Source organism: Ornithorhynchus anatinus, chromosome 7, assembly GCF_004115215.2.
Source record: "Ornithorhynchus anatinus isolate Pmale09 chromosome 7, mOrnAna1.pri.v4, whole genome shotgun sequence".
Lineage (NCBI taxonomy): Eukaryota > Metazoa > Chordata > Mammalia > Monotremata > Ornithorhynchidae > Ornithorhynchus > Ornithorhynchus anatinus.
The window spans coordinates 82,302,240-82,321,348 of record NC_041734.1 but is presented as its reverse complement, the minus strand read 5'-3'; the positions used below and the strand labels follow the sequence as shown (position 1 = coordinate 82,321,348).

The window sequence follows — 19,109 nt, the reverse complement described above, 5'->3', positions numbered from 1 at the left end:
GGGGGCGGGGCCAGGAGGATAATAAATGATGGCATTTGTTAAGCGCTTACTATGTGTCAAGCACTGTTCTAAACGCTGGGGGAGATCCAATCTCCCCCGATTAGACTGTAAACCTGTCCTTGGGCAGGGATTGTCTCTATCTGTTGCCGAATTGTCCATTCCAAGCGCTTAGTACAGTGCTCTGCACATAGTAAATACGATTGAATGAATGAATAAATACAAGCTAATCAGGTTGTCCCACGTGGGGCTCCCAGTCTTCCCCATTTTACCGATGAGGTCACTGAGGCCCAGAGAAATGAAGTGACTTGCCCAAAGTCACACAGCTGACAAGTGGAGGAGCCGGGATTCGAACCCATGACCTCTGACTCCCAAGCCCGGGCTCTTTCCACTAAGCCACGCTGCTTCTCCGAATCATAAGAATAATGATGGGTATTTGTTGAGCGCCTCCTATGCGCCAGGCACTGTTCTAAGCGCTGGGGGAGATAGAATTAATGTTGGTATTTGTTAAGCGCTTACTATGTGCAGAGCACTGTTCTAAGCGCTGGGGGAGATACAGGGTAATCAGGTTGTCCTATATGAGGCTCACAGTCTTCATCCCATTTTACGGATGAAGTTCATCAGGTGGCCCCAGGTGGAACTCCCAGTCTTCACCCCTGTTTGACAGATGAGGGAACTGAGGCCCAGAGAAGTGAAGTGACTGGCCCAAGGTCACCCAGCTGACAGGGGCTTAATGGTATTTGTTAACAATAATAATAATGATGTTGGTATTTGTTAAGTGCTTACTATGTGCAGAGCACTGTTCTAAGCGCTGGGATAGACACAGGGGAATCAGGTTGTTCCACGTGGGGCTCACAGTCTTAATCCCCATTTTCCAGATGAGGTAACCGAGGCCCAGAGAAGTGAAGTGACTTGCCCACAGTCACACAGCTGACAAGTGGCAGAGCCGGGATTCGAGCTCATGACCCCTGACTCCAAAGCCCGTGCTCTTTCCACTGAGCCACGCTGCTTCTCAATAATGTTGGTATTTGTTAAGCGCTTAACTATGTGCCAGGCACTGTACTAAGCGCTGGGGTGGATGCAAGCGGATCGGGTTGGTCACAGTCCCTGTCCCCCGCGGGGCTCAGTCTCAAACCTCATTTTGCAGATGAGGGAACTGAGGCCCAGAGAAGTGAAGTAATAATAACAATAATGTTGGTAACTGTTAAGCGCTTACTATGTGCCGAGCACTGTTCTAAGCGCTGGGGGAGATAGAGGGAAGCAGCGTGGCTCAGTGGAAAGAGCCCGGGCTTGGGAGTGAGAGGTCATGGGTTCGACTCCCGGCTCTGCCACTTGTCAGCTGTGTGACTGTGGGCAAGTCACTTCACTTCTCTGGGCCTCGGTTCCCTCCTCTGTAAAATGGGGATTCACTGGGAGCCTCCCGTGGGACAACCTGATGACCCTGGATCTCCCCCAGCGCTCTGCGCATAGCAAGCGCTTAATTCAATAGTATTTCTTGAGCGCTTACTATGTGCAGAGCACTGTACTAAGCGCTTGGAACGAACAAGTCGGCAACAGATAGAGACGGTCCCTGCCGTTGGACGGGCTTACGGTCTGATCGGGGGAGACGGACAGACGAGAACGATGGCGATAAATAGGGTCGAGGGGAAGAACATCTTGTAAAAACCGATGGCGACTAAATAGAATCGAGGCGATGTACATTTCATTAACAAAATTAACAAAATAAATAGGGTAATGAAAATATAGACAGTTGAGCGGACGAGTAGGGTGCTGAGGGGATGGGAAGGGAGAGGGGGAGGAGCGGAGGGAAATGGGGGGAAAAGAGGGTTAAGCTGCGGAGAGGTAAAGGGGGGGTGGTAGAGGGAGAAGAGGAGCTCAGTCTGGGAAGGCCTCTCGGAGGAGGTGAGTTTTAAGAAGGGTTTTGAAGAGGGGAAGAGAATCAGTTTACAAATACCAACGTTATTATTAGGGGGTCATCAGGTTGTCCCCCGTGGGGCTCCCAGTCATCGTCCCCATTTTCCAGATGAGGGAACTGAGGCCCAGAGAAGGGCAGTGACTTGGCCACAGCCCCCCAGCTGACAAGTGGCGGAGGCGGGATTGGAACCCACGGCCTCTGACTCCCCAGCCCGGGCTCTTTCCACCGAGCGGCGCTGGTGCTCCAGGCTGGGGGGGCGGGGTCATGCACCTGTCGGCCCCGCCTCCCTCCTCCTCCTCCTCCTCCTCCTCCTCCTCCTCTTCCTCCTCTTCCTCCTCTTCCTCTTCTTCCTCCCGCTGCTGCTCCATCCTCTTCCCCTCCGCCCCGCCCCGGACCTGCTGCTGCTGCTGCTGCTGCTGCGGCGGAAGGGCGGAGCAGGTTCCGGCCCGGCTCGGCTCGGCCCGGCTCGGCCCGGCTCGTTTCGGCCCGGCTCGGCTCGGCCCGGCCCGGCTCGGCCCGGCCCGGCTCGGCCCGGCCCGTTGGCGTCGTGTCGGGGTGCGGCCGGCGGCCTCCCCGCCTCCCTCCCCGCCGCCCCTTAGGGCCCGGACATGGTGCCCGGGCCCCACACCGCCCGGCCGCTCGGACCCCAGCGCCTAGGTGAGTCCCGCCCACGGCCGGCCACCACAAGGGGACACGGGGACACGGGGACACGGTCGGGGGGTCCCGGGGTCCCTTCCCCGGGGAGGCGATCGGGGCCCGGCGGGATTTCCGCCAACGTCACCCGAGCCCGGGGTCGGCGGGGCCCCGCACGGTGCCCACCTCCAAACGCCCTCGGAGCTGCATCCCGGGGAGCGGCCACCCGGCACCCCGCTCCCCTCCTCCGGCCTTCCCCTCCTCCCCCGGGGACCGGCCCCGCCGCACCCCCCGCCCCCTGATGTTGACCCCCGCGGGGGCCCCGCCCGGCGGACCCGGGCCCCCGCGCCGACCCCCACTTAGGCCACGAGCCCGTCACGGAGGCCGACGGGGCCCCCGGCTCCGAGGTGAGCCCCGTCACCCATCCCGTCGGTGACACGGGCCAAGGACCCGTCCCCGATCCCCGGGGGGACGCGGGCTCCGGCCCCGTCACCGGTGCCGACGCCGACACGGGCCCCCGGCACCCGACACGAGCGACGGTCCCGACGCCGACACGGGCCCCCGACGCGGGCGACGGCCCCCGTCCCCGATCCTGACGCCGACAGAGGCTACGTCCCCGTCACTGATGTTGACACTGATGCGGGCCCCGACGCGGGCGGCGGCCCCGTCGCCGATCCCGACGCCGACGGGCCCCGACACAGGGTACCGCCCCATCACTCACACCGACAGAGGTCCCGACACGGGGTACCTCCCCATCACCAAAACTGACGCCGACACAGGTCCTGACACAGGCTGCGTCCCCGTCACTGATCCTGACGTCAACACAGGCCCCCCCCCGACACTGGGTACAGCCCCATCACCGACACCGACACCGACGCGGGCCCCGACACGGGCCGCGTCCCCGTCACTCATCCTGACACTGACACGGGCCCCGACACGGGCCCCGACAGAAGCCACAGCCCCATCACTGATGCCGACGTCGACCCAGACCTCCCACCCTGGATAATCCTTGTCACCGATCCCGTCACCGGCACGGGCCACGGCCCCGTCACTGATGCTGACACAGACACGGGCCCCTTCTCGGGCTCCGTCCCCGTCCCCTCTCCTGACGCTGACACAGGCCCCGACAGAGGTGACGGTCCCGCCATGGATCCTGACACGTCGACACGGGCTTGGACCCAGACTGCGGCCCCGATAGAAGATTCCACCACAGGCTACGTCCCCATCCCTGATCCCGGCAGCCACCCGGGCCCCGACCCAGTGTCCGTCCCCGTCGCTGAGGCCGACCCGGGCCGGGACGCGGGCTGCATCCCCATCACGGATGCTGACCCTGACACCGATGCTGTCATTCATTCATTCCGTCGTATTTATTGAGCGCTCACTGTGTGCAGAGCACCGTATTAGGCGCTTAACACCGTCCTTAGCACCGTCGCCGACACGGGCTCCAACGTAGGTTGCAGCCGCGTCACCGATGCTGACAATCGATCGGTCCATCGTATTTATTGAGCACTCACTGTGTGCAGAGTGCTGCACTAAGCGCTTGGGAGAGTTCAGTGCAGCAGACGCATCTCCTGCCCATAACGCGCTTACAGTCTAGAGGGGGAAGCAGACATTAGTAGCGCTTATCAGCTAATCAGCGCTTAGTACGGTGTCTGGCCCATAGTAAATGGTCAACAAATACTATTAGCATGCGTGGCTCAGTGGAAAGAGCCTGGGCTTTGGAGTCAGAGGTCATGGGTTCGACTGCCGGCTCTGCCACTTGTCAGCTGTGTGACTGTGGGCGAGTCACTTCACTTCTCTGTGCCTCGGTTCCCTCATCTGTAAAATGGGGATTAACTGGGAGCCTCCCGTGGGACAACCTGATGACCCTGGATCTACCCCAGCGCTTAGAACAGTGCTCTGCACATAGTAAGTGCTTAACAAATACCAACATTATTATTATTAATAATAGAAGTAAATAACTTAAGATGCTGTGGGGCTGAGGTGGGGATGTAGAAAGGGAGGAAGACAATGACGCAGAAGGGAGTGGGAGAAAAGGAAAAGAGGACTTAGGCAGGGAAGGCCTCTTGGAGGAGATGGGCCTTCAGAAGGGCCCAGAAGGTGAGGGGGCTGGTTGTCTGTCAGAGATGAAGAGGGTGGGTGTTCCAGGGCAGAGGCAGGGTGGAAGTGAGAGGTCAGCGGTGAGATAGACAAGATGGAGGTACCGTAAGTAGGTTGGCATTAGAGGAGCAAAATGTGCGGAGGTGAGATAGGGAGGGACAAGGGGATGGAGGGCTTTAAAGTCAGTGACGAGTAGTTTCTGTTTGATGCGGAGGTGGATGGGCAGCCACTGGAGGTCCTCGAGGAGTGGGGAAACGTGGACTGAATATTTTTGAAGAAAAATGTTCAGGGCAGCAGAGTGGAGTGGGGAGAGGCAGAAAGCAGGGAGGGCAGCACGAAGGCTGATACAGTCTTCAAGGCGAGATAGGATAAGTGCTCGGATTGACGTGGTAACAGTTTGGATGGGGAGGGAAGGGCGAGTTTTAGCAATGTCGTAAAGGTTGAGTGGACAGGATTTAGTGATAGATTGAATATGTAGGGTGAATAAGAGAGAGGAGTCGAGGATAATGCCCAGTTACGGGCTCGTGAGACAGGAAGGATGATGGTGCTGTCTACGGTGATGGGGAAAGTCAGGGGAAGGACAGGGTTTGGCTGGGAAGATAAGGAGTTCTGTTTTGGACATGTTAAGTGTGAGGTGACCGCGCGACATCCGAGTAGACGTGTCATGAAGGCAGGAGGAAATGTGAAACTAGAGAGAGACAGAGAGAGATCAAGTCTGGAGAGGTAGATTTGGGAATCAGGCACGTAGAGGTGGTAGTTGAAGCCATGGGAGTGATTGAGTTCTCCAAAGGAGTGGGTGCAGGTGGAGAATAGAAGGGGGCTTAGAACTGACCTTTGAATAACTCCCACAGTTTGGGGGTGGGAGGCAGAGGAGGAGCCCGTGAAAGAGACTGAGAGTGAGCGGCCAGAGAGATAGGAGGAGAAATAGGAGAGGACGGTGTCAGCGAAGCCGAGGTTCGACAGTGTTTCCAGGAGAAGGGGTTGGGCGGCAGTCTCAGAGGCAGCTGAGAGGTCGAGGAATATTAGGATGGAGTAGAGGCCGTTGGATTTGGCAAGGAGGAGGTCATTTGTGACCTGTGAGAGGGCAGTTTCCGTGGAGCAAAGGGGACGGAAGCCAGATTGGAGGGTGTTGAGGAGAAAATTGGAGGAGAGGAACTTGAGACAGCGGATGTAGACGACTTGCTCAAGGAGTTTGGAGAAGAATGGTAGGAGGGAGATGGGGCAATAACTGGAGGGAGCCGTGGGGTCAAGGGAGAGTTTTTTTAGGATAGGGGAGACATGGGCATGTTTGAAAACACTGGGAAAGAAGCCACTGGAGAAAGAACAGTTGAAGATGGTGGCTAGAGAGGAAAGAAGGGAAGGGCCAAGTGTTCTGACAAGGTGCAAAGGGATGGGTACGGATGTGCAGGTGGAGGGGGCGGATTTTAAGAGAAGGCAGGGGATCTCTTGAGATACTGCCAGGAAGGATGGGAGAGTTGGAAAAGGGGCAGAAGGAGAGAACGACTGGGGCAGGGGAGATTTTAGGGAGATCACGCCTCATAGTTTCGATTTTCTCAATAAAGTAGGTGGCCAGGTCCATTAGGGGCAAGAAATGGGGGAGGTGAGGGACAGGGGAGTTGAGGTGGGAGTTAAACATCTAGAGCAACTGGCAAGGGAAATGCACGTGTCATCGACACAGGCTCCGATACAGGCTGCATTCCCATCACAGATGCTCTCACGTCTATACACCCCAGACCAGGCCACGACAGGGGCCACAGCCCCATCACTGATGCCGACGCCGGCACTGGCCACAGCCTGAGATACCGGCCCTTTGACAGCCTCCCTGGCAGTGACCCAGGCCACAGGCCCCATTGCCAACCCTGACACCGTTCCCCCTCCTCCCCCCAATCCACACACACACTCATGCCCGGAGCCTGAGAGGTCATCTGGAAGGCCGATGCCACAGTCTTCCTGTGCTCTAACAAGAGCTTGGACCCACTGGTGGCGGTTAGGGTGGAAAGGAGGGAGGGGAGATGGGTGATAATAATTATAATGGTATTTAAGTGCTCACTAGGTGCCTGGTACTGTACCAAGCACAGGGGTGGTTACAACAAATCAAGTCAGACCCAATCTCTGTCCCATCTGGGGCTCACAGTAAAGTTGGGTGGGAAGAACCAGCTGGATTTGGCAGGAGATTGAATGTGGGAGCCAGAAGACGGTAAAGGACTCGAGCATGACTCAGTCAATCATCAATGGTATTTATTCTGCACTTACTGGGTGCAGAACACTGTACTAAGCGCTTGGGAGAGTACCATATAGCAGGATTGGTTGACACGATCCCTGCCTACGAGGAGTTTACAGTCGAGAGGGGGAGAAGTCATTAAAATCAATGACAGATAAGAGAAATGGCAGAGTGTAAGCTGACCATTTTTAATACGCTTTGTTGCCCGTTTATTATGTTTTAAGGAACGGTTCTAAATGCTGAGGTAGACACAAGGAAATTGGGTTGACATAATCCCTGTCCCACATGGAGCTCCCAGTCTTAATCCCCGTTTTACAGATGAGGTCACTCAGGCCCAGAGAAGTGAAGGGACTCATCCAAGGTCTCACAGCAGACGAGTGGCGGGAGTGGGATGAGAACCTAGGTCCTTCTGATGCCCAGGCCCGTACTCTAACCATTAGGCCATGCTGCCTATCCAGCAGTGCTGTGGGGCTGGTGGTTGGTGAATAGCAAGTTTTTAACGGGGACATAGCCGGGTGCCTAAGCCACACGAAGGGAAGGGCAGGGTGGGGAAATGATGGCTTAGTCTGGGAGGCTTCTGGAAGGAGGTGGGATTTTCGGAGCATTTTGAAGGAGGGGGAAGTGGCGGTCTGTCAGATATGAAGTGGGAGGGAGTTAGTGTGGTGTTTTGCATACCATAAGTACTCAGTAAATAATGATGGATTAATTAATTGATTGATCAAACTCAGCGCTCAGGAGAATATAATTCAACAGAATTGGTACTCACATTCCCTGCCTACAAGGAGCTTAAAAGTCTAGAGGGGAATCAGACATTGTGGGGCTGAGGGAGGGGTGAATAAAGAGTACAGAGCCAAGAGCAAGGGGGATGCAGAGGAGAGTGGGAGTTGGGGAACTGAGGGCTTATTCGGGAAAAGGCCGGGTGGAGGAGATGCGATTTTCATAAGACTCTGAAGGTGAGGAGAGGGGTGGTCTGTCATATACGGAGAAGGAGGGAGTTCTAGAGCAGGGAGAGGAGGAGGATGTAGTCAAGGGGTCAGCAGCAAGATAGATCAGATTGAGGCACAGCATGTAGGGTGGTAATAGAGGAGCAGTCTGTGTGGGCTGGGTGGAATCGGAGAGCAGCGAGATGAGGTAGGAGGGAGTAAGGGGATTGAGTGCTTTCAAGCTGATGGTGAGGAGTTTCTGTTTGATGCGAAGGTGGCTGGGCAACCACTGGGGGAGATTCTTGAAGAGTGGGGAAATACGGACTGAATCATTTTGTAGAAAAGTGTTCCCGGCAGCAGAGCAAAGTACGGACTGGAGTGGGGAGAGACAGGGAAGTCAGTGAGGAGACTGATGCAGTAGTCAAGGCGAGATATTTCTATCGGCGGAGTGGCAATTTGGATGGAGAGGAAAGGGCGGATTTGAGTATTGTCGTGAAGGTAGAGCCGACAGGATTTGGTGAGAGATCGAATATGAGTTGAGTGGAGAGATGAGTCAAGGATAAAGTCAAGGTTACGGGCTTGTTCATTCATTCATTCACTAGTATTTAGTGAGCGCTTGCTATGTGCAGAGCACTGTACTAAGCACTTGGAATTTACAATTCGGCAACAGATAGAGACAATCCCTGCCCAGCGACGGGCTCACAGTTTAATCGGGAGAGACAGCAAAGCAAAACAGAACAAAATGAAAACAAGACAACATCATCAAGATAAATAGAATCAAGGAGATGTTCACCTTACTAACAAAATAAATAGGGTAATAATATATACAAATGAGCACAGTGCTGAGGGGAGGGGAAGGGGGAAGGGCAGAGGGTTGGGGGGGTGGAGGGGAGGGGAAGCAGAGGGAAAGGGGGGCTCTGTGGGAAGGCCTCCTGGAGGAGGTGAGCTCTCAGTAGGGCTTTGAAGAGGGGAAGAGAGTTAGTTTGGCGGATGTGAGGAGGGAGGGCATTGGGCCAGGGGTCGACGGCGGGATAGACGTGAACGGGGGACAGTGAGGAGGTGAGCAGCAGAGGAGCGGAGTGTATGGGGTGGACTGGAGAAAGAGAGAAGGGAGGTAAGGTAGGAGGGGGCAAGGTGATGGAGAGCTTTGAAGCCAAGAGTGAGGAGTTTTTTCTTCGTGTGAAGATTGATAGGCAACCACTGGAGGTTTTTGAGTAGAGGAGTGACAGGCCCAGAGCGTTTCTGTAAGAAGATGATCTGGGTAGCGGAATGAAGAATAGACTGGAGTGGGGAGAGACAGGAGGAAGGGAGATCAGAGAGGAGGCTGACACAGTAATCCAGTCGGAGTATTAGGAGAGTTTGTACCAGCACAATAGCCGTTTGGATGGAGAGGAAAGGGCGGATCTTGGCGATATTGTGAAAGTGAGTTTGGTGGGGAGGGATAGTGGCGTTATCAACAGTGATGTGAAAAAGAGGGAAGACAGGTTTTGGGTGGAAAGATGTGGAGTTCTGCTTTGGACATGTTAAGCTGGAGATGTCGACGGGACATCAAAGTAGAGATGTCCCGAAAGCAGGAGAAAATGAGAGACCGTAGAGAAGGAGAGGAGCAGAGCTGGAGAGGTAGATTGGGGAATCATCCACGTAGAGGTGGTAGTTGAAGCCATGGGAGCGAATGAATTCTCCGAGCGAGTGGGTGTAGATGGAGAATAGAAGGGGACCCAGAACTGACCCTTGAGAGACTCCCACAGTTTGAGGGTGGGAGGCAGAGGAGGAGGCCGTGAAAGAGACTGAGAATGAGCGGCCAGAGAGATAGGAAGAGAACCAGGAGAGGACAGAATCAGTGAACCCAGGGTTGAATAATGTTTCTAGGAAAAGAGGGTGGTTGACCGAATTAGAGGCGTCGAGTTGGGAATCATCCCCAGAGAGGTGAGCGGGTGTGAGCAGGAGTGAAGGCGTGAGTACCTCCAGAGAGTGGGTGGAGAGCCAGACGAGAAGGGGGCCAGAATAGAGGCAGAATGGGCAGAACAAAAGACTGGTAAGAGGTAGGACCAAATCACAACTTCCCTGGGCTTCAGGTTTCTCATCTGTAAAATTGGTATAAAATATCTGTCCTCTCTTTTTTTTATAGTATTTGTTAAGCGCTTACTATGGGCCAGACACTGTTCTAAGCACTGGAGTAGATCTGAGGTAAACAGGGTGGACATAGTCCTTGTCCCACAGGGGGTTCACCATCTCAATCCCCGTTTTACAGATGAAGTAACTGAGGCCCAGAGAAGTGAAGTGACTTGGTCAAGGTCACCCAGCAGACAAGTGGCGGAGCTGGGAGTCAAACCCAGGTCCTTCTGACTCCCAAGCGTGCTCTATCACTAGGCCACACTCTCTTCAACACTGGGAACCTGCTGTGGAACAGGGACTGGTTCTGATTTTATTGGATTGGCTCAATCCCAGCGTTTAGCCTAATGCTTGGCATATAGTAAGTGCTTTACAAATGCTGCACATTTTTATTATTATTATTATCATTATTATTATTATTAGATGAGCTGGACTAGAACTGTGTGACGTAAATTGAGGCCCGATGCATCTGGGATGGAGGAAGCAGTGGTCCATGGGGTCAGAGGTGGTTGAGATGTCAAGGAGGGTTAGAAGAAGAGAGCTCATTGGCCTTGGCTTCAGTGAGGTCATGGGTGATGTTCGAGTGCTGTCTCACTGGAGCGAAAGACTCGGAAATACCTGATTTATAATCAATCAATCATATTGATTGAGTGCTTACTGTGTGCATAGCACTGTACTAAGCGCTTGGGAGAGTACAAATAGAACAGAGTTGGTAGACATATTCCCTGCTTATGACAAGCTCACAGTCTTAATAATAATAATAATAATAATTGTGGTATATGATAAGCACTTACTATGTACCAGGCACTGAGCTAAGTGCTGGGGTATAGAGAAGCAAATTGGGTTGGGCACAGTCCCTGTCCCACATGTGGCTCACAGTCTTAATCACCATTTTACAGATGAGGGAACTGAGGCCCAGAGAAGTGCGGTGCTTTGCCCTAGGTCACACAGCCAACAAATGGCAGAGCCGGGATTAGAACTCAGGTCTGTCTGACTCCCAGACTTGGGCTCTACCTACTAGACCATACTGCTTCTCTAATAATAGGTGCCCTCCCACCACTTACACACACGCACGTGTGCACGTGCCTTCTGCCCTTGATCACCAGCTATTCCAGTACCGGGGTAACTTTTTCACAAGTTCCACACCTGAAGAGGAGCCAGGGTCCCCAGGGGCCCCGGGGCACGGCCAGAACCCCAGCTTGAAGGTGCCAGGTAGGGCGAGGTGGGGCGGTGGGCAACAGCAGGCTGCCCGAACAGCCTCCCGCTGAAGAGACAGAGACCACAGACACCCTGGGGTCAGAGAGCTCGAGAGAGGAGAGACACCCTGGAGCCTCCCCGTCATCGAAATCATATTTATTGAGTGCTTGCTGGGTGCAGAGCACTGTACTAAGCACTTGGGAGCATCCAACAGAACAATAAGCAGACACATTCTCTGCTCACAATGAGCCGACAGTCTAGAGGGAGCTGTGGTGGGCGGGCACGGGAGACGGGCGACCCGGTGGGCGAAGACCAGAAACAGGATGACGTTCTTAACACGGAGGATTCAGGGAGCCTGGGACCCTGACTGGGAATCAATCCCCTCATCTCCTTCTACTTCCCCTCACAACTCTCCTACTCCAACCCAGCCCGCACACTTTGCTCCTTTAGTGCCAACCTACTCAGTTTACCTCCATCTTGTCTGCCTCTCCCCCATCCTCTCACCCACATCCCGCCTCTGGTCTGTAACGCCCTCGCCACTCATCTCCCACAGACCGTGACTCTCCCCTTCTCCAAAACCTTATTGAAGGCACGTTTCCTCCAAGAGGCCTTTCCTGACTAAGCCCCTCCTTTCCTCTTCTCCCATTCCCTTCTGCATCGCTCTGACTTGCTTCCTCTCTTCTTCCCTCTCCCAGCCCCACAGCACTTATGCCCATAACTGCCATTTATTTATTTCTGTTAATGTCTGTCTGCTCCTTCTAGACTGTAAGCTCGTTGTGGACAGGACACATGTCTGTTTATTGTTATACTGTACTCTCCCAAGTGCTTAGTACAGTGCTCTGCACAAAGTCAGCACTCAGGAAATGCGATGGAGTGGATGAAGGACTGGGAGAAAAGAAGAGGGCAGCGGGCAGCGGGGGCCAGCGCTGCAGCGGCAAGGACGATCCGCACAGCGGCTGGGGCGGAAGGCGGGCCCGGTCACTCTCGCTCATGGCCGGCCTTGCCCTCCCACCCGCTCGCTTGCTCTCTCAGCCGTTCGGAACCCCGGTTCCTCCTACCCTGCCCCGCCCCTCCGGGCCTCTGGGCCTCCCAGCGCACGGGCAGCAGTTCGCTGCTTCCTCCCTGACGGGGCGGCCGACCGTGCCCGGCAAGGCAAACACGGATCCGGGCCGACGACACGGTCCAACGTAAACACCGAGCAGGATGCGCGTTGGGCCTGCCTGTCCCTCCTTCCCTACCTGTCCAGCCTCACTGAGACTCACTCAGCCTTTCTGCTCTCCCTCTGCTCAACCACCCCTCTGGCTCTCCCTCCGCTCTGCCCCCGCTCTCACCCTGTTTTCCCCATAACTTTCCCCTCATTCTCCCCCTTGCTTTCCCCCTCGCTCTCCCCTTCACTGTCCCCTCACTCTCCCCTCCATCCTGCTCCTGCTCTCCGCTAACTCTTCCCTCGCTCTCCCCTAACTTTTCCTCCACTCTTCTCTTGTTCTCCCCTCACTCTCCCCCTCCCCCTCTGCTCCCCCTGCTTTCCCTTCACTCTCCCCTTGCTCTCCCCTCACTCTCCTTGCACTCTCCTCCCACTCTCCAACCATTCTTTTCCTTGCTCTTCCCCTGCTCTTCCCCCACTCTTCCCTCACTCTTCCTCCACTCTTCCTCCACTCTTCCTCCACTCTTCCTCCACTCTTCCTCCACTCTTCCCCCACTCTTCCCTCACTCTTCCTCCACTCTTCCTCCACTCTTCCCCCTTTCTCCCCTCCCTGTCTTTTCACTCTTCTTTTACTCTCACCTCACTCTTCCCTCTTTTTCCTCTCGCTCTCCTCTCACTCTCCCCCTTGCTCTCCCCCTGCTTTCCCTTCACTCTCCCCTTGCTCTCCCCTCATTCTCCCTCCATTCTCCCCTCACTCTCCTTCAGCTCTCCCCCCGCTCTCCCCCATTCTTCCTGTCACTGTCCCCCTCTTCTCTCCCCCTGCTCTCCACTCTCTCTGTCCCCACTCTGTCCCCACTCTTCCCCCCTCTCTCTGTCCCCACTCTTCCCCACTCTGTCCCCACTCCTCCCCCACTCTTCCCCCACTCCTCCCCCACTCTCCCCTCACTCTTTTTCGACTCTTCCCGAGCCCTTCCTTTCTCCTGCTGTCCCCATTTGCCATCTGAGGCCCCTCCCTTTGCCGGACAAAGGAGCCCATGAGATTAATTTAGGTCCGTAGCCTGGCTGACGTGTAATTCTGTTCACTTGCTTCATTTCCTTGCCTGCCCCTCTGCTCTCTTCACCAAATCCTAAACTCCTCGGGGACCATGTCTGACCAAAAACTTTGTAAAACTCACAGCATCTGTGACTTCAGGGTTCAGTCACCCCATCAACCCCCACATCCAGGACTGTGGGCTTCAGTCCTCCGATCCATCTGGGCTCCTCCTAGGCACAGAGCCCTATGTACTAGATGCTGTACTCAGTGCTTGGGTGTACATGATGAAAGTGGAAAACACGGTCCCTGCGCTTGAGTTTATAGTGTCATTTTGGAGAACGGCAGGTACAAATTGTAAATGCAAGGATAATAATAACAATTATGGTACTTCTTAAGCATTAACTATGTACCTGGCCCTGTTCTAAATGCTGGGGTAGATACAAGATAATTGGGTTGGACACAGTCCCTGTCCCACATAGGGCTCACAGTCTTAATCCCCATTTTGCAGATGAGGGAACTGAGGCACAGAGAATAATAATAACGTTGGTATTTGTGAAGTGAAGTGAAATGACTTGTGCAAGGTGACACGGTAGACAAGTGGCAGAGCCAGAATTAGAACCCATGACCTTCCGACTCCCAGATCTGTGCACTATCCACTAGGCCATGCTGCTTCTCAATGAAAACAAGAGTCAAAAAATCAGTAGAACTGGTAAAAACAAAAGTAAGCCAAAAGTTTCTACATCCAGCCTTCTACACAAATACTGAGGCTGGCTAATGGGATAGGGGTTAGTCAGGGAAGGCCATCTGGAGGAGGAGATTTCAGGTGGGTTCCGGAGAGGGGAGCTGCGTTCTGGTCGGGTTTTTTTGAGGGGAAGGAGTTCAGGCAGGAGGGAGGTGTGAGCAAAGTGGGCAGGAGTTGGATGAAGGGGAAAAGAAACAGGAGTTGGGTGGAGAAGAGAATAAATTGAGGCAGTGTGAGGGGGAGAAGCAGCATGGCTTAGTGGATGGAAACCGGGCCGGGGGGTCAGAAGGACCTGGGTTCAAATTCCAGCTCCACCACTTGTCTACTGGGTGTCCTTGGGTAAATCACTTCACTTCTCTGTGCCTCAATTCCCTCATCTGTAAAATGGGCATGAAGATTGTGAGCCCCATGTGAGACAAGGACTGTGTCCAACCTAATTACCTCATATCTACCCCAGCACTTAGAACAGTGCCTGGCATGTAGTAAGCGCTTAACAAATATCATTTGAAAAAAAAAAAGAATGGCAGTTTGAGAGTAGAGTGGAGCCCAGATTAGGTCTTGATTCTATTTATTGTCATTCATTCATTCATTCATTCAGTAGTATTTATTGAGCGCTTACTATGTGCAGAGCACTGTACTAAGCGCTTGGAATGAACGAGTCGGCAACAGATAGAGACAGTCCCTGCCGTTTGACGGGCTTACGGTCTGATCGGGGGAGACGGACGGACGAGAATGATGACAATAAATGGAGTCGAGGGGAAGAACATCTCGTAAAAACAATGGCAACTAAATAGAATCGAGGCGATGTACATTTCATTAACAAAATAAATAGGGTGATGAAAATATATACAGTTGAGCGGACGAGTACAGTGCTGACGGGAGGGGAAGGGAGAGGGGGAGGAGCGGAGGGAAATGGGGGGAAAAGAGGGTTAAGCTGCAGAGAGGTGAAGGTGGTTTGGTAGAGGGAGTAGAGGGAGAAGAGGAGCTCAGTCTGGGAAGGTCTCTCGGAGGAGGTGAGTTTTAAGTAGGGTTTTGAAGAGGGGAAGAGAATCAGTTTGGCGGAGGTGAGGAGGGAGGGCGTTCCGGGACCGTGGGAGGACGCGGCCCGGGGGTCGACGGCGGGATAGGCGAGACCGAGGGACGGCGAGGAGGTGGGCGGCGGAGGAGCGGAGCGTGCGGGGTGGGCGGTAGAAAGAGAGAAGGGAGGAGAGGTAGAAAGGGGCAAGGTGATGTAGAGCCTCGAAGCCTAGAGTGAGGAGTTTTTGTTTGGAGCGGAGGTCGATGGGCAATCACTGGAGTTGTTTAAGAAGGGGAGTGACAGGCCCAGAGCGTTTCTGCAGGAAGATGAGCCGGGCAGCGGAGTGAAGAATAGACCAGAGCGGGGCGAGAGAGGAGGAAGGGAGGTCAGAGAAGGCTGACACAGTAGTCTAGCCGGGATATAACGAGAGCCCGTAGCAGTAAGGTAGCTGTTTGGGTGGAGAGGAAAGGGCGGATCTTGGCGATATTGTATTGTCATTGTTCTTATCTGTCCGTCTCCCCCGATTAGACTGTAAGCCCCTCAAAGGGCAGGGACTGTCTCTGTCTGTTACCGATTTGTACATTCCAAGCGCTTAGTACAGTGCTCTGCACATAGTAAGCACTCAATAAATACTATTGAATGAATTAGGTGATTTGCAGGTCTGCCTCTCCCTCTAGACTGTCACCTCGTTACGAGCAGGGATCGAGTCTACCAGCTATGTTGTATTAGACTCTCTCAAGTGCTTAGTACAGTGCTGTGCACACAGCGGGCTTTCAGTAAATACCGTTGATTGATTAAAGACAGCCGACAAGTAAGAGGGATAGAGCTGGAGGAGAAACCTGAAGCTAGTGCTCATTGTGATGGGAGAAGTGGGTAGTGATTAAAGGCCTTGGAGAAAGGGAGAAATGTGCGCCAATCCTCTTTTGGGAACCCCATCACCTGATAGAGCATAATAAGTGCTAATTTAATAAATAATGAAGGAACATGGCATAGTGGAAAGAGCCCGGATTTGGGAGTCAGAAGGTCATAGGTTCTAATCCTGGCTCTGCCACTTGTCTACTGTATCACCTTGCACAAGTCACTTAACTTCTCTGTGCCTCAGTCACCTCATCTGTAAAATGGGGATTAAGACTGTAAACCACATATGAGACAACCTGCTTATCTTGTACCTCCCCACCCCCAGTACTTAGAACAGTGCTTGGCACATAGCAAGCGCTTAACAAATGCCATTATTATTATTACTATTAATAATAATAATAAAATGGGGATTGAGACTGTGAGCCCCACATGGGATGGGGATGGTGTCCAATTTGATTTGCTTGTATCCACCCCAGTGCTTAGTACAGTGCCTGGCACATAGTAAGCACTTAACAAATGCCATCATTATTATTGTTATTAAATAGAGAAAACCAATGTGGCCTACTAGAAAGACCCTGGGCCTGGGAGTCAGAGGACCTGGATTCTAATCCCGGCTCCGCCCCTTACCTGCTCTATTACCTTGGAGAAGTCACTTCACTTCTTTGTGCCTCAGTTACCTCATCTGCCATCTCTCCCCTATTGTTATCAATCAGTGGTATTTATTGAGTGCTTACAGTGAGCAGAACACAGTACTGAGTGCTTGGGTGGGTCCAATAGAGTTGATAGACACGATCCCTGCAACCAAAGAGCTTCCAGTCCAGACGGGGAGACGAATGCGACACTAGAGGACCGATCGGAGGAAGGAGGAAAAGAGGATGTGATGAAGAGTGGGAGGCCCTGCAGCCTGGGATTGTGGGCCGCTGGGAATGACCAGGGCTGTTGTGTACAGGATGGTTGACGGGGAGGAAAAGGAGAAGGAGGAGGAGAAGGAAGAGGTGGCAGCAGAGGGCAGCCAGGGCCGACGAGAGCCATGGTGCTCGGGCAGCGGGCGGGGAAGAAGAGGAGGAAAAAGAGATGGTGGTGGGCAGCTGCGGGGCAGCGGAGGATGGTGGACTGGTGTGGCCGGAGGTGATCCCACGCTGGGTCCTGCCAGTCCTTCCCGGGAGAACTAGAGCCCTCCCACACACCCGCCTGGCTGCCACCTGCCCACCTGCCCGCCCAAGATGCCGAATGCCTGAGGAGCTGTGGCCAAGGACCCTCGGATTTGGGAAGGTCTGTGGCGGGCGCCGGGCACGGGAGCGGGTCGGAAAGGACTGAGCCAAACCTCACTCAGGCTTCCCAGCTCCCAGGCCGGGATGAGAGGGGGCGTCCCCAGGGATCTGGCCGCAGGAGCCGAGGGCGGGGCCGGAGTGGCAGGCGGTCACTGCCCTACCTGCCCGTGGGAGCCCGAGGCAGAAGAGGAAACTTGGGGTTAGAGGCTGAGCACGCGTGACCGGCCGGCAGTGGAGGCCGGAGGGTCAGTGGGGATGGGACGGTGGCCGTGAGAGGGGAAGGGATCGTGGGGATCAGCCAGAACAGGACCTCGGCCATCAATGGGGAGAGACCGCGGGGGTCATCGAGCATGGGATCGTGGCTGTCAGTGATCTGCTGCTTGCTCATTCTTTAGAGAATTTAGGCTACTCAGAGACCCAAGTTTAGCTGCAAGCCAGAAACCTGTGACTCCTTTCGCTTGGCGTAGCTCTCCTGCTGTTGCCCCGAGGGCCGGGGCCACAGAGAGACCGAGGCAGAGTGGAAAATAACAGCAGACCCTGTTTGTGGGATCACAGAGAGACCCAGGCGGATCAGAAGACAACGCCAGGTGTCGTGAATAGCATCTACAGGAGCTCAGGAAGCAGCATGGCATAGTGGATAGAGCATGGGCCTGGGAGTCAGAAGGTCATGGGTTCTAATCCCGGCTCCGCCACTTGTCTGCCGTGTGACCTTGGGCAAGTCGCTTTACTTCTCTGTGCCTCAGTTACCTCACTTTAAATGGGGATTTGAGGCTGTGAGCCCTCCACGTGGGACGGGGACTGTTTCCACCCCGATTTGCTTGTATCCACCCCAGCGCTCAGTACAGTGCCTGGCACACGGTAAGCGCTTAACAAATACCATCATTGTTATTAGTATTACAGGTCAGGTTAGTAGACAGGGCAGGTACCGTGAGTAGCAGCTGCAGGAGCTCAGGAAGAGCAAGGCAGATCTAATGACAGCGGCAGGCACCGGGAGGGATGGACCGGCTGGGCAGCAGAAAGCAGCCTTCCCAAGCTTCCCGGGCATCACTCATGGTTGTTTCCTTCAAGAAGAGGGTCTCACCCCCCTAACCTCATCGCTGGAGCAGAAAGTCAGTGACCTGCTCCTCGACCCTCCCCAGTGGCCCTCGTGCCCTTCCACGTGCCCCATCCCATCTGCCACCCACCCCCATCTATACCCCTCCAACCCCATGCCCTAAAAGTCAGTCAGTCAGTGGTATTTATTGAGTGCTTACTGTGTGCTTAGAGAAGCAGTGTGGCTCAGTGGGAAGAATCCGGGCTTGGGAGTCAGAGGTCATGGGTTCGAATCCCGGCTCTTCCACCTGGCAGCTGTGTGACTGTGGGCAAGTCACTTAACTTCTCTGTGCCTCAGTTACCTCATCTGTAAAATGGGGATTAACTGTGAACCTCACATGGGACAACCTGATGACCCTGTATCTCCCCCAGCACTTAGAACAGTGCTCTGCACATAGTAAACGCTTAACAAATACCAACATTATTATTATTATTATTATTGTTGTTGGGAGAGGACAGTACAATAATAAGCAGACACATTCCCTGCCCACGACAAGCTTACAGTCTAGAAGGGCTTGCAGTCTATCCACACCCTACCCATTCATTCAGTCGTATTTCATTCCGTTTTATTTGAGTGCTTGCTGTGTGCAAAACACTATACTAAGCGCTTGGGAGAGCACAGTATAAGAATAAGCAGACACATTCCCTGCCCACAACAAGCTTACGATCTAGAGACCCATATGTCTCCCCAAAAGTGCCTCCCCGCTCAGGTGGCCCACATTCATCTACACACATGCCTTTCCCCGGAGCGGTTGCTGGTGTGATTTTTCTTGCCATCCACATCGCCCCTTCTCAATAATGGTGATGATGATGGTATTTGTTAAGCGCTTACTATGTGCCTTACACTGTTCTA

General features: G+C 54.1%; 1 protein-coding gene across 3 annotated transcripts in view; it reads left to right on the top strand.

The window, feature by feature from the left end:
- Positions 1-2,446: 2,446 nt before the first annotated feature.
- Positions 2,447-19,109, top strand: part of MFSD6 (major facilitator superfamily domain containing 6) — a 44,630-nt gene continuing 27,967 nt past the window's right edge. For all 3 annotated transcript variants that reach the window (XM_029069470.2, XM_029069468.2, XM_029069471.2), the window contains exon 1: positions 2,447-2,569. The gene's annotated coding sequence lies outside the window, so the exon portion shown is untranslated. The remainder of the gene's footprint in view (positions 2,570-19,109) is intronic.